The 15306-nt window shown below is 38.7% G+C and overlaps 1 non-coding gene across 1 annotated transcript; it reads right to left on the bottom strand.

Annotated features, from left to right (window-relative positions):
- Window positions 1-3631: 3631 nt before the first annotated feature.
- LOC127741815 (small nucleolar RNA R71) lies at window positions 3632-3737 on the bottom strand. Its single transcript, XR_008003020.1, has one exon. It is a non-coding gene; the product is annotated as a small nucleolar RNA R71 (small nucleolar RNA).
- Window positions 3738-15306: the final 11569 nt, after the last annotated feature.

The raw sequence follows: 15306 nt of genomic DNA, 5'->3' as shown, positions 1-15306 counted from the left end.
TATAGACAGTCCTAAAAAATATATCATAGAGATATTCTAATAGCATGAACCACATAAGCCAAGTACCAGGGAAGTATAGTCAGTCTAATTCCCAGGCTCTACTAAGGATGAACTTCTCTGATACCAAATTATAATGACCTAACTCTTAACATGTCATGACAAATGCCAATCGCTAGGCATTTTCATTCGGTCAACTTATTGTACTATAGACTCTGTATTACGTAGATACATATGAGCCTATCGCGTTATCGAAATCGCATAAGTTAGCTAAATTAAGATCTTTGTAATTGAGATATAGAACATAGATAAATAGGAATTTACATTCATATAGTACAATATATACAATAAAAGCAGATATCCTACATAAGTGCCTCAGAAGCTCAATTTGTACAACAATAGAGAAAATACAAGTCATAGCATTTACTTAGACCTAGATACATATGTTCTAGGAGTTGGCCCACACAAGATCCCAACTTTGGACCTCAGGCTAGCTTAGAGATAGTAAAAGCCCAACTCCGTAGAAAACAATAAAAAGAAAGAAAAATATATAAGAACTGCGTTCATCAGTCGGTGTCATCAAAAAGAGATATTTGTCGACTAGAACCTCATAAATGGCCGTTGGGTAAAGCCCACGTCTCTCCTCCTTCTCCAGCTACACAATCCTCAAAAGAAATGGACATTAGATTTGTCACCATTATGATGCATGTCTATCTCTATCGTAGGCGATGAGTGCATCGCATGCATGGTGCGGACGTATCTCATGCGTACACATGCATAATGTGTACGCATCCCTGCAGCTTTGCCAATTCTTCATTTCTTCATAAAATATCAACTTTTGAATGTTTTTCTTCCATTATTTCAAGTCATCCTTGCCTCCTAAATGATGCGTGAGCATCTTATACCCTTTTTCTAATTGTTTCTATGTTGTTTTTAGTTAAATTTTATTAAGTTTTACTATATCTTAGTGAAAAAATCATTTTTGGATGCTACTTTGAGTTTTTGTAGTATTTTTATGATTTTAGGTGAATTACGGGCGAATTTGGCATAGTCTTGTGCAAAGACGAAAAAGGATAGCATATGTTGTCAACCCTGACCTCCTTGCATTCCAACGAGCATAACTTGAGCTACAAAGATCCAATTGACGTTGTCTTAACGGCGTTAGAACGCTAACTTTCAAAGCTTTCCAACAATATATAATAGTGCACATTATTTATCTAGAATCATTGCCAAATTAGGCGCTAAGTGTCAAGCCTGGCATTTAGCGCCCAAGAAGGAGAAACTCCAGCGCTGAACGCCCAAAACTGGTGTTCAACGCCAGCCAGGGAGCAAAGGATCAGAAGCACCCCTCCCCTATGTGCGTTCAACCGAAGCATTCACCAAGTGGGACCAAAGTGGATTTAGCAATTGTTAGGCTTATCTTATCTTACCTTTGTAATTTTAAATTTAAAATAATATTTTTTAGGTTTAGCATTTACTATTTAAAGAGGATATCCCTTAGGTTAGACATTCAGATCTTCTTCTTTACTTTTAATTATGTTTTTTCTGTAAGTCATGAGCAATTAAACCTCCTGGTTAAGGTTATGAGCTTTGTTTATTTCTAAGGATTAATATAATTACTTTTCAATTTAATATATGTTTAATTCAATTCTAAGGTGTGCTTTTGTTCTTAATCTAAATGAAACTGGGTGGAACGAAAGTTGACCCTTTTTTCTACATGGGTTCTGGTGAGTCTCGAAAGGGTTAACCAGAACCGAAGCTTGAGAATACACCTCCTAGACGGCTATCCACAACTCGTTGGGGACATGGCAACATCTGTTCAACTGGGATCTGGAGTGATTAGGGCCTTTGTGGTATAAACAAGAATGCTGCGCTTCACCCGCGTTCAAATTGAATGACCACTGATCCTGGCATTTGATGAGAATCAGAGGAGACTAAATTGCTAAGGAATTAGGGTTTAATCATTTACAGATTGCCATAGAATTAATCAATCATTGTTAAAATAGTTAGCAAGAAGTATTAATCCAGAAAGATAAACATCTCTAAGACCTTAACTGTTTTCTTTATATTGATTTTATACCAATCTTTACTTGCTTTTCTTATTCCATTGATTTATGCGTTTATACCAACAACTCTCTATTACTATTTTCCTGACTAAGTCCAACAAGATAGCTATTGCTTGCTCAATCTGACAGTCCTCGTAGGATAGACCCTCACTCACCTGAGGTATTACTTGGACAACCCAGGGCACTTGCCGGTGAGGTTGTGCGAGTTCTAATTTTGTGCACTAAGATTTTGGCATCGTTGCTGGGGATTGTTCATGATTGACAACTACAGGTTGTCTTGTTACTGAGATTAGATACTTTTTTCAGTTCTGACCATTTATTTTCTTTTGAGTTTATGAGTTTAAGTTTTACTCATTTCTTTATTTTTTTGAAAACTTTTATTATTGATTTTCCCTTATTTTCAAATTTTAAGTTTGGTGTCTTTTTAGTGTTTTTCTTTTCTTTCTAAATTTTGAATAAAATAAAATAAAATAAAATATCTTTTTAATTTTCGGAAATTTTTGCATCCTTTTCTTATCTTGGTTTAAAATTTTATGTGTGGTGTCCCGTTAGTAATCTTTTTGTTTAATTTAATTATTCTTTGATCATATCTTGTTTATCTCTCTTGATCTTGGATCTTTATCTTATCTTTTTCCGTGGTTTTCAAAATTTGTTTATCTTATCTTATCTTTATTTTAAATTCAAATTTTAAGTTTGGTGTTTCTTTACTTTTTTTTCTTTAATTTTGAAATTCAAAATCTTTATTTGACATTTTCTTTCTAATTTTCAAAAATTTTTAAAATCAAATCCTCCATCTTTATTTTCAAATCTTTGCCTTATCTCATTTTAATTTTTAAGTTTGGTATTTCTTTAATTCTTATTTTCTTTCATTTTTTGAAAAACCTTTGAACTTCTTTCTTTTTCTTTATTTTATAAAAATCTTTAAATTAAATCCCCCATCTTTATTTCTGATTCTTTTTATTGCTTACTTTATCTTATTTGATCTCTTTATTAGAGTTTCTCATAGGGAGTCCTTTATGCTCTAACATAGAGACCCCCCACCTTTCCTTTTCAAGGATAAGAAAACCCTTTTTGATCATGACCCTGAACCAGAGAGGACCTTGAAGCAGTGTTTGCAATAAACTCAAGCTTGCAAAGCTGGAGGGAATCTCACGGAATCTTTTGAGAAGGAAGCTAAAGAGACATGTATGGCTACCAATAATCCAAACGCCAGAGGAGACACAAAGAAGGTGCTTGGCTCTTACACTACACCCACATCCGACTTCTATGGGCGCAGTATATCCTTACTTGCTATTGGTGCCAACAATTTCGAGCTCAAGCCTCAACTGGTCACTTTGGTGTAACAGAATTGTCAATTTCATGGACTCCTGCAGGAGGATCGCAAAAAGTTCATATCTGATTTCCTGTCGATTTGTAATACTGTTAAGACAAATAGAGTGATCCAAGAGGTTCATAAGCTCATGCTCTTTCCTTTTACTGTAAAAGACAGAGCAAAGCTATGGCTGGACACATGGGAAAAGGTGGTCAATGGATTTCTGACCAAGTTTTCCCAATACCAGAAGCTGAGTAAGCTTAGAGTAAAAGTCTAGAGCTTCAGACAGAAAGAGGGAGAATCCCTCTATGAAGTCTGGGAGAGGTTAATGCACGAGCATCTTATACCCTTTTTCATAGCATTTTCATAGTATTTTTAGTTTGATTTTATAAATTCTTACTATGTTTTAGTGCTAAATTTATCTTTGGATTCTACTTTTAGTTTTTGTGTTATTCCTATGATTTTAAGTGATTTTTAGGCGAATTTGGCGGAATCTTGTTTAGAGATAAAGAAAGGATAGCAGATGTTGTCAAATCCTGACCTCCGAGCATTCCAACAAATATATTTTGAGCTATAGAGGTCTAATTGACGCGATCTCAATGGTGTTAAAAAGCTAACGTCCAGAGTCTTCCAGCAATTTATAATAGTCTTTACTTTTCTTCTATAATGACGGCCAGAACTGGTGTTAAACGCCAAGCTTGGGCATTTAACACCCAAGAAGGAACAGCCCCCTAAGTTAAACGCCTAAAACTAGCATTCAACGCCATCCAGGGAGCAGGGACTAGCGTTCAACGCCCATAATCCAAGTTGAATGTGAGGCATCAGCCCAAACACTCACCAAGTGGGCCCCAAAGTGGATTTTAGCACTCCTTAGCTTATCTTATCTTTTCCTTGTAACTTTTAAATTTAAATTAACATCTTTTAGGTTTAGTCTTAGAGGTTTTTACTATAAATAATGGACCTCCTTCTTCCTAATGATCACACCTCCCAGGAGGGGAGACGCATTACTTCAGATATTCTTTTACTTTATTTTGTTTTCTCTGTAAAGTATGAGTGACTAAACCTCGTAGTTAAGGTTAGGAGCTCTATTTTTTTCTATGAATTAATATTATTACTCTTCTATGTTAATTAATGTTTGATTCAATTCTAAGGTGTTGTTTAAGTTCTTAATCTTATGAATTTGTGGTGGAACGACAGTATGACCCCTTATTCTACATGAGCACTTGTGATTCTCCACAAAGCTGATGCACGAAAACTTATCTCTCAACAAATTTTCTTTCGGCAAGTATACCAAATTGTCGTCAAGTAAAAACTCACAATAGAGTGAGGTCGAATCCCACAGAGATTGATTGGTCGAGCAACTTTAATTAGAGGAATGTTCTAGTTGAGCTAAGCAGAAATTGAGTTAAGAATTACAGAAAATTAAATGGCGAGAAAGTAAATTGTAGAAAGTAAATTACAAAATCTTAAATGGGGATTTAGGGAGATGAACATAAAAATAAATGGCAGAAAGTAAAGAGAATGGGTAAGATCAGAAATGGGGGATTCATTGGGCTTGGAGATGTTGCATTCTCTAAATCAAGTTCATTCTTATCTCTTCCTCAATCAATGCATTCATTGATCTCCTTGGCAATCTTAGGTGATTGGATCCCAATTCCTTGGCAACCCAATCTCTCTAAGCTTGAACAATTGCCCAATTCCTTGATTTAATTACTCATGGGAAGAGATAAAGTATGGTGACTGATCATACCACATGTATTTCCAAATCAAAGTGTTGGGAGGATTATATGTCACTATATCCGTCCAAACCCCAATTTGGTCCAACATGAGAAAGCATTTCTAGCATGATCTCCTCATCCTTTTTCCAAGGCTCAGAGGAGATCCAATTATGGAGAGTTTCTTTTCCAAGACAACTAACCAATTGATTTAAGATCGTAAGCTTTTTAGTAAATCAAGAGAAAAGAAAGAAGAAGAAGAATGAAAACTATAATTGATCCATCAAATTACAACAGAGCTCCCTTACCCAATGAAAAGGGGTTTAGTTGTTCATAGCTCTGGAAATGGAAGATGACAGAGAAGAGTACATTCTAAGTAAACTAAAAATTACAGGAAAAGTAAATATACAGAGTGTAGTTCTCTAAAATGCCCAAGCTTCTTTCTAGTTCAAAACTACTCCTATATATACCACTCTTCTTGATCTTCTAGTCAGCTCTTCAAGTCTTGGATATGGGCCTTTGATCTTGAGTTGAAGCAGTTACAATCTTCAGTGGGCTCAGCTTTGCATGCAGAAAAAGTGCGAGTCAAGCATGGGTGGATGTTAGTTAGGACGTTAGTGGTGTTAACGTTAAGTGAAAATGTGGGTTCGAGAACATTAGTGATGATAACCTTTTTCACTAACGCTCCAAACCAAATTGATCCACGTTAACTTCAACGTTAGTGGCACTAACATGACCACTAACATTGCCTCTTAGTCCTTCGCAGACGTTATTGGCATTCACCTTTACCAATAACATTGCTTCTCAGTCTTTCACAAACGTTATTGGCATTCACCTTTACCAATAACGTTGCTCTTTGCTTCTCTTCCCCATGTTAGTGATCCACGTTAGTGTAACTAACGTGGCCCTTAATATGGGCATGCCCAAGCTCCGAGAGCGTTAGTGACACTTACCTTTGTCACTAACGCTTCAAACGCCCCTTCTTCCCACGTTAGTGCCTCACGTTAATGGTATTAGCATGACCACTAACGTGGTGGTACTTGCCATCTCCAACGTTAGTGACAAAGGTGAATGTCACTAACGTTGGCCTATCATTCCTTGCTCCACATTACCCTTCACGTTAGTAGTCTTAACATGACCACTAACGTAGGCAATATTAGCTTAGTCCAACGTTAGTGACAAAGGTGAGTGTCACTAACATTGGTAATTTCTTCCTCCTTCCACGTTAGAGTTCATGTTAATTAGATTAACGTGACTCTTAACGTGGCTAAGTGTGGCCTTTTGGAACGTTAGTGCTGTTCACCTTTACCACTAACGTTGGAGCACCCCTTTCATTTCCACGTTAGCTCCCACGTTAATACAACTAACATGGCAACTAACGTGGGCTATGATGGCTTTCGAAGGCGTTATTGGCAATCACTTTTTCCATTAACGCTACAAACTTACTCCCATTCCATGTTAGTGGTCACGTTAGTTAGACTAACGTGGCTGCTAACATGGCTCTTCCTTGCTTCCTTTGTCCTGAAATCAAGCAAATAAAGTGCATCAAAGCTTGGTTCTTAATCATGAGACCATGCATCATCCATTTTATCATTCAATTCATGCAAAATTCTCATGAAATCATGTAAAGTTCACAATGTTTGCTTGAATCAAGGTGTAAGTGTATATTTACCCAAAACTTGCTTATTTACTAAGAAAATGCATGAAACTACCCTAAAATAGTAAAGAAAAGGTCAGTGAAACTGGCCAAGATGTCCTGGCATCACAACACCAAACATAAAGCTTGCTTGTCCCTAAGCAAGTACTGAAGCATAAGAATGATGAATGAACGAACAAGAGAAACAAGTTCTTATTATAGAAGTCAAGTCCTTGGCTTATGGGGTTTCATGCATAGCAACTTAGGTTCATTCCTTTACTGGTTTTCAGGTCCTTATCATGCTCTTGAATACTTTCTTGATTGCATCCTATGAGATCCTTATTCATTGATCCCCCCCTTCCTTTCCAGGGTTTATTGTCCTCTTAGGCTAAATGCTCTGTGAGGGGGCGACTCTTTAAGATAAGCTTTCAGCCAACACTCCCGAACCAGTTGGTTTAAGGTGCTAGGTGTTGAGATACCCCTAAGGACCTACTCCCTCTAGTCTCTCTCCCCCATACATGCAAACCACAGGCATATGGTTTGTTACTTTCTTTCTTGAGACCTTGGTGTCCAGCACCTCTTTGGGTTACTAAATGCTCTGTAGCAAAGGTTGCTCTTGATAGTGGACTTTCAGCTGATAATCCCGGGTTAGTTAACCTAAGTTACCAAGTGATAAGGCACCCCTGAGAGCTTATTCATCCAAGCATATCCCTTGCACAAGAGTACCATAGACACATGCCTCAAGCTTCAAACCCTTGGTGCCTAGCCTGATTTCTTATTAATTTTCTTTCTTTTTCAAACTCTCATTGTTCTTTTTCTTCTTCTTATTAGGATCTTGTTGTTTGGCTAATCTCATAGGATGTATTTCAAGCATGTGATTTAGAGCATATAGTTGCCTATATACCTTGTTGGTGAACCAATTCAGCTAATCAATTACCATACCACAAACATTGAGAACTTACTTCACAAGATAAACCCCACTCTTATTTTTTTCATAACATTTTCTTTTATTTGACTTAAAGGACAAGCATACATGTAAGCAAGATGAAAATGAAAGCCAGGGACTTAGACCAGCAACCCTGATATGTGAATAAAGAGGAACAAGCAGAATATGAATGTCCCTGAGAAAAATATTTAATCATGCTTTCAATTAAAGTACTACAACTCAGAGACAGTTAAATACAATACAACCTCTTGATGTCTTCCTGTTTCTTCCTTGTCATCATCATCCTAGCTTTTGCATCCTTATTTGTCTCCTTGGATGATGGTGTATGATTATTCCAATAGATTGATTGAATTTCTGTAAAACTATTGGAAGTTGCTCGTTCCCCAAGCACTTGAAAAACAGTTAGCATGCATGTACGCTTGTGAATTTCTAAACTTAATTTGGTGTGTGAACACCAAACTTAGTTCCTTGCCTAATGCAACAAATTGAATACATGCAGAAACCTCATGTGCTTTTATTAAGAAAACAACTATGAACTAGAAAAGCAAATTATGAACTAGAAATTAAACATCTGTCAAGTAGTTTCTCTGATTGTTAGAGCAAATGCTTTATCATTGAAGGGTTGCAATGCAATCTTCAGATGGAGTCTTTGGTGGAACACCAAACTTAGAGTTCCACATTCACCCTTGGATTGTTTTGGTGTGCAACACCAAACTTAGCTCCTCACAATACAGAGAACTCTACTTGAATCTTTTATTGAGATAATAATGAAAAGAAAACTACCTCAGGTTGGGTTGCCTCCCAACAAAGCGCTTTTTTAGCGTCGCTAGCTCGACGGTTGCTTCTTTAGTTGAGATTATACTTCTATTTGGGGCCTTCCCCCATGTTGCCTAAGTAGTGCTTGAGTCTTTGCCCATTCACAGTGAATGTCCTCCTTGAGCTTTCTTCCATGATTTCTATGTGTCCATAAGGTGAGATTTTTGTGACAAGAAATGGTCCTGACCACCTTGATTTGAGTTTTCCAGGGAAGAGTCTCAGTTTGGAGTTGTAGAGGAGTACACGTTATCCTTCTTCGAAACTTCTTAGTGCCAGGTTGAGATCATGTTTCCTTTTTGCTTTTTCCTTATAGATCTTGGTGCTTTCATAGGCTTGAGACCTAAACTCTTCCAGTTCTTGTAGCTGCAAGACCCTTTTTTCACCAGCAGCAATGCTGTCGAGGTTTAGTATCTTGAGAGCCCAAAAGGCTTTGTGCTCCAGATCTAATGGTAAGTGACAAGCCTTTCCATACACCAGTTGATATGGGGACATCCCAATTGGTGTTTTGAAGGTTGTCCTATACGCCCAAAGAGCATCGTCCAACTTTTTTGACCAGTCCTTTCTTGATGCCCCCACAGTCTTTTCCAAGATCCTTTTTAACGGTTTGCCCACTTGTTTGGGGATGATAAGGTGTGGCAACCTTATGCTTCACCCCATATCTTAGGAGTAGAGTCTCCAATGGTCTGTTGCAAAAATGACTCCCTCTGTCACTGATGAGGGCTCGTGGAACTCCAAATCTGCTGAAGATATTCTTTCTAAGAAAGTTCATGACCACCTTGTTGTCATTTATTGAGGTTGCCACGGCCTCCACCCACTTAGATACATAGTCCACTGCCACCAAAATATACTTGTTTGAAATATGAGGTTGGGAATGGTCCCATGAAGTCGATCCCCCATACATCAAACAGTTCGAGTTCTAAGATGAATTGTTGTGGCATCTCATTTCTCTTGGGTAGATTTCCAGCCCTTTGGCACTCATCGCAGCCCCTCACCAGTTCCTTGGCATCCTTGAAGTTAGTAGGCCAAAAGAACCCACATTGCAGCACCTTCGCTACGGTTCTTTCTCCTCCAAAATGACCTCCATAGCTAGAACTATGGCAATTCCATAGGACCTCTCGTCCCTCTTCTTCTAAAATGCATCCTGAGGATTCCATCTGAGCACTTCTTGAAGAGATATGGCTCATCCCAAATGAAATATTTAGCATCATTGATGAGTTTTCTTCTTTGATGTTTGTTGATTCCAGGAGGCAAGTCACCAGTTGCCTTAAAATTGGCAATATCTGCAAACCAGGGTGCCTTGTGAACTAACATTAACTGCTCATCTGGAAAGAACTCATTCACACTTGTATCGTGTGTAGCACCTTTCTCACTAGGGATCCTGGATAGATGATCTGCTACCTTGTTCTCCACGCCCTTTTTGTCTCTAATCTCAATATTGAATTCCTGCAATAATAAGATCCATCTGATCAGTCTTGGTTTTGGTTCCTGTTTGGCAAATAGATATTTAAGTGCTGTGTGATCGGTGAAAACAATCACTTTAGAACCAATAAGGTATGATCTAAATTTGTCAAATGCAAAAACTATTACCAGCAACTCCTTTTCAGTAGTGGTATAATTTCATTGAGTGTCATTGAGGACCTTGCTGGCATAGTATATGACATGCACCAAATTATCTTTCCTCTGTCCTAACACTTTCCCAACTGCAAAATTAGATGCATCACACATCAGTTCGAATGGTAAGTTCCAATCAGGTGGGGTGATGATAAGAGCTGAGGATAGCTTCTTTTTCAAGTTTTTGAATGCTAGCATGCACTTCTCATCAAAGATAAATGGTGTATCAGACACAAGGAGATTGCTTAAGGGCTTGGCTATCTTTGAAAAATCCTTAATAAATCTTCTGTTGAAGCCAGCATGCCTTAAAAAGCTCCTAATTGCCTTGACATCACTCGGTGGAGGTAATTTTTCAATTAGTTCCACCTTAGCTCTGTCTACCTCACTGTCTTGGTTAGAAACTTTATGTCCAAGGACTATTCCTTCCGTCACCATAAAGTGACATTTTTCCCAATTCAAGACCAGATTGGTCTCTTGACATCTTTTTAATACCAAGGCAAGATGATTTAGGCAATTATGAAAGGAATCCCCGAATACTGAAAAGTCATCCATAAAGACTTCAATGAACTTCTCTATTATATCCGAGAAGATAGAAAGCATGCAGCGTTGAAAAGTTGCAGGTGCATTACATAGCCCAAATGGCAAGCGCCTGTAGGCACACACTCCATATGGGCAAGTAAATGATGTTTTCTCCTGGTCTCTTGGATCAACCACTATTTGGTTATATCCTGAATAACCATCTATAAAATAATAATATCCGTGTCCTGCAACTCTTTCCAGCATCTGGTCCATGAAGGGAAGTGGGAAGTGATCTTTTCTTGTGGCTTCATTGAGTTTTCTGTAATCAATACACATCCTCCATCCTGTGACAGTTCTTGTAGGGATTAGCTCATTCCTTTCACTGGGTACTACAGTGATTTCCTCCTTTCTTGTGGACCACTTGGACGGGGCTGACCCATGGGCTATCTGAAATTGGGTAGATTACTCCTCCCTGCCACAGCTTCATGACTTCCTTATGTACCACTTCTTTCATGACTGGATTCAGCCTCCTTTGGGGTTGAATGGAAAGTTTGGCATCATCTTTCAACAGTATCTTATACATGCATATAGCCAAATTGATTCCCTTCAAGTCAGCAAGTGTCCATCCAATGGCATCCTTATGCTTTGGCAATACTTGGAGTAATTCCTCCTTTTGTTCTTGGCTGAGGGCTGAGTTTATGATCACTGGATAGCTTTCATTCTCTCCTAAATATGCATAATTGAGAGTGGGTGGCAGTGCCTTTAGTTCAAGTTTGGGTGCTTCTTTTCTTTCATCCTTCTCCTCTAGTGTGCCCTAAACATGAACTTCAGTTGTCGCAGCCTCTTTGCTTGATGCTTATTCCTCTTCTTCTGTTAACCCCTCAAGTTCTTCCTCTTTAAAAGTCTCTTTCACTACAGCCTCCACTGAATCCAACCTCATACATTCTCCCAATGAGTCTTGCGGGTAACTCATGGCCTTGAACACATTGAATATCATTTTCTCCTCATGTAGTCTAAGGACAAGTTCACCCTTTTGGACATCAATGATGGCTCTGGCAGTGGCTAAGAATGGCCTTCCTAAGATGATAGAGGTCTTGGCTCCTTCCTTTATATCTAATACTACAAAGTCTGCTGGAAAGATAAAGTCTCCTACCTTCAACAACAAGTCTTCTACTATTCCATGAGGAAACTTGAATGATCGGTCTGACAGTTGCAGGGCCATTCTTGTTGGCTTGGCCTCCTCAATCCTCATTTTTCTCATCATTGCCAAGGACATCAGATTTATGCTAGCTCCTAAATCACTTTAAGCCTTTTCCACCGTGATTTCCCCTATGATACAAGGAATTTGGAAGCTCCCAGGATCCTTCAACTTTTGGGGGTAATTTATGCTGAATGATGGCACTACATTCTTTGGTTAGTACCACAGTCTCGTTGTTCTTCCAGCTTCTCTTCTTGGTCATTAATTCCATCAAAAACTTGGCATAGAGCGGCATTTGCTCTATTACTTCAGCAAAGGGTATGTTAATCTGTAGTTTTTTAAAGATTTCTAAGAATCTTGAGAATTGGTTGTCCTCTCCCCTCTTCTTCAATTGCTGAGGGTATGGGGCCTTTGGAAAGTATGGCTTCAGCACTTATCCTTCTTGATGTGAATTGGGAGTGGAAACTTGAACTTCATCTTGTCCCTTTTCCTTTTCATCCGAGTTCTTCTCTTGTGGTTTTTTGGAGGTCTCTTTCAATTCCTTCCTACTTATGAGGGTGATAGCCTGACACTCCTCCCTTGGGGTTGAATTAGGTGTTGCTGCGAATGTTGTGGCTAGAGACTTGCTTGAATAAGTAGCCAATTTATGTTTCAAGTTTCTTGATGGCAGCATCTTGATTCTATATATTGGATTGTACTTCTTCCCGAAATGCTTTACTGTCTCAAACTTCCTTGCATATATCTTCAAGCAGAGTCTCAATTTTGGAGAGTCTATCTTCGGGTGGTGATGGTGGGTTGAGGTTGGAGGGTTGAGAGTGGTCATGTTGGTTTTGATATGGATGTTGAGAAGGGTGATTAGGTGAGTGTTGGTATGGTCTCTGGGTTGAGTGTTGGTAGCTTGCATTTTTGTTGGGATCGTGGTTGAAGCGTCTCTAGTCTTGGCCTTGGTCTTGTTATTTCTCCACCCAAAATTAGGGTGGTTTCTCCAACCAGAATTATAAGTTTTGGAGTATGGATCATGGGTCTGCCTCGGTGAGTTTCCAACATAGTTGGCTTGTTCCCAATCGCCTTCTTCTCCTATATTCACTCCTTCTTGAGCTGGTGATGAAGTGGTGACTGTTGCAACTTGGTTCTCTTCCATCTTCTTGGTGAGATCAGCTAACTGCTTGGTGATCATCTTATTTTGAGCCAGCAGTGCATCCATATGGTTCAGCTCCATCACTCCTTGAGTGTTGCTCCTTTCAGAAGCATATAAGTAGTCATTCTCAGCTACAGTCTCAATGACATCTATGGCTTCTTCAATGGTTTTCAATGGTCTACGGCCTTCTTTGATTCGTAAGAGAGACCTTTATAGAAAATGTGCAGTTGAACCCATGAAGTCAAAAATGCATATAAAAAACAACATAAAACACAAAACAAGAAAATCATGAGATTGAACAAAGGAAATCATCAAGAACAACTTGAAGATCACAGAAGAACACAATGCTTATATTTTCAAAAACTTAAGAAAATTAAAAACATGCAATTGACACCAAGCTTAAAATTTGACACTAGACTCAAACAAGAAACACAATTTTTTTTTGGTTTTTATGATTTTATTATTTTTTTGTATTTTTTGAAAATAAAAATAAAAAGCTTAAACATAAAATAAAATTACCGAATCTAAGCAACAAGATGAACCGTCAGTTATCCAAACTCGAACAATCCCCAGCAACGGCGCCAAAAACTTGGTGAACGAAATTGCAATCACAATTTTGCAACTCCGCACAACTAACCAACAAGTGCACTGGGTCATCCAAGTAATAAAACCTTACGCAGGTAAAGGTCGATCCCACAGAGATTGTCAGCTTGAAGCAAGCTATGGTCATCTTGTAAATCTCAGTCAGGCGGATTCAAATGGTTATGAGGTATTGATAATTACAAGGTAAATAGAATGGAAAATAACATAGAGATACTTATATAATTCATTGGTGGGAATTTCAGATAAGCGTTTGGAGATGCTTTGTTGCTTCTGAACCTCTGCCTTCATATTGTCTTCATCTAATCATGCGTCCTCCCTTCCATGGCAAGCTGTATGATCCTCTCAGTGAAAATTGTACGGCTACGGTTTCTGTACGGCTAATCAACTGTCGGATTTCTCATCTCAGATGAAAAATACCGGGCACATCTACCACACGGCTAATCATTTGTCGGTTCCCACTTATGTCAGAATAGGATCTCTCTATCCTTTTGCACACTGTCGTGAGTTTGAATCTCGTCATAGTCATCGCGTCCTAAATCCTACTCGAAATACCACAGGCAAGGTTTAGACTTTCTGGATCTCAGGAATGCTGCCAATTGTTTCTAGCCTATACCACGAAGGTTCTAACAATGCGGACTCGGTCTGTGGATTAGAGATCCAAGAGATTATACTCCAGCTGTCTTCCAATGACTATGTTGAACATCATGTAGACCGCTTGTGGTTGTCAGGCACGCGGATCTTGGCTAAGCGAGTAACGAAGATAGTGGGTGATTGTCACGGACCACCCTCTTCATTCTGACTTAACTGAATTAAGTACGAGAGCATATCTTGGAGAAAAAATAGGCGTGAATTGAAATAGAAACAATAATACTTGCATTGGTTAATGAAGAACAGTAGAGCTCCTCACCTTAATCTTTGAGGTGTAGAAACTCCACCGTAGAAAATACATAAGAGAAGAAGGTCTAGGCATGGCCGAATGGCCAGCCTCCCAAATGTGCAAAATTGATCCCAAGTGATCAAAAAGCACCCAATACAATAGTAAAAGGTGCTAGTTATACTAAACTAGTTACTAGGGTTTACAGAAAATGAGTGACTAAGTGCAGATAATGTAGAAATCCACTTCCGGGGCCCACTTGGTGTGTGCTTGGGCTGAGCTTTGATGATTTTACGTGCATAGGCCATTCTTTGTGTTAAACGCCAGCTTGGATGCCAATTTGCTCGTTTAACTCTGGTTTTGGTGCCAGTTTTGGTATTTTATGCCAGAAAAAGGACTCTGGTGGGCGTTTGGACGCCAGTTTGGGCCATCAAATCTCGGGCAAAGTATAGACTATTATACATTGCTGGAAAGCCCAGGATGTCTAATTTCCAACTCAATTGAAAGCGCGCCGATTGGGCTTCTGTAACTCCATAAAATCCACTTCGAGTGTAGGAGGGTCAGAATCCAACAGCATCTGCAATCCTTTCTTTGCCTCAAAATCAGATTTTTGCTCAGACCCCTCAATTTCAGCAAGAAAATACCTGAAATCACAGAAAAACACACAAACTCATAGTAAAGTCCAGAAATATGATTTTTTCTTAAAAACTAATAAAAATATACTAAAAATTACCTAAAAATAATGCCAAAAAGCGTATAAATTATCCGCTCATCAAACCACCTTCCTACTATGAACCCTTTCTCCAAATTAATGAACCCTCCTATCCACCCCAAACCCTAATAGATGATTCTTTCACCTTGCTACTTCAAGGGCA

Source organism: Arachis duranensis, chromosome 9 (assembly GCF_000817695.3).
Source record: "Arachis duranensis cultivar V14167 chromosome 9, aradu.V14167.gnm2.J7QH, whole genome shotgun sequence".
NCBI lineage: Eukaryota > Viridiplantae > Streptophyta > Magnoliopsida > Fabales > Fabaceae > Arachis > Arachis duranensis.
Note: the sequence above shows the minus strand (reverse complement) of the source record. Positions and strands in the feature narration are given on the sequence as shown.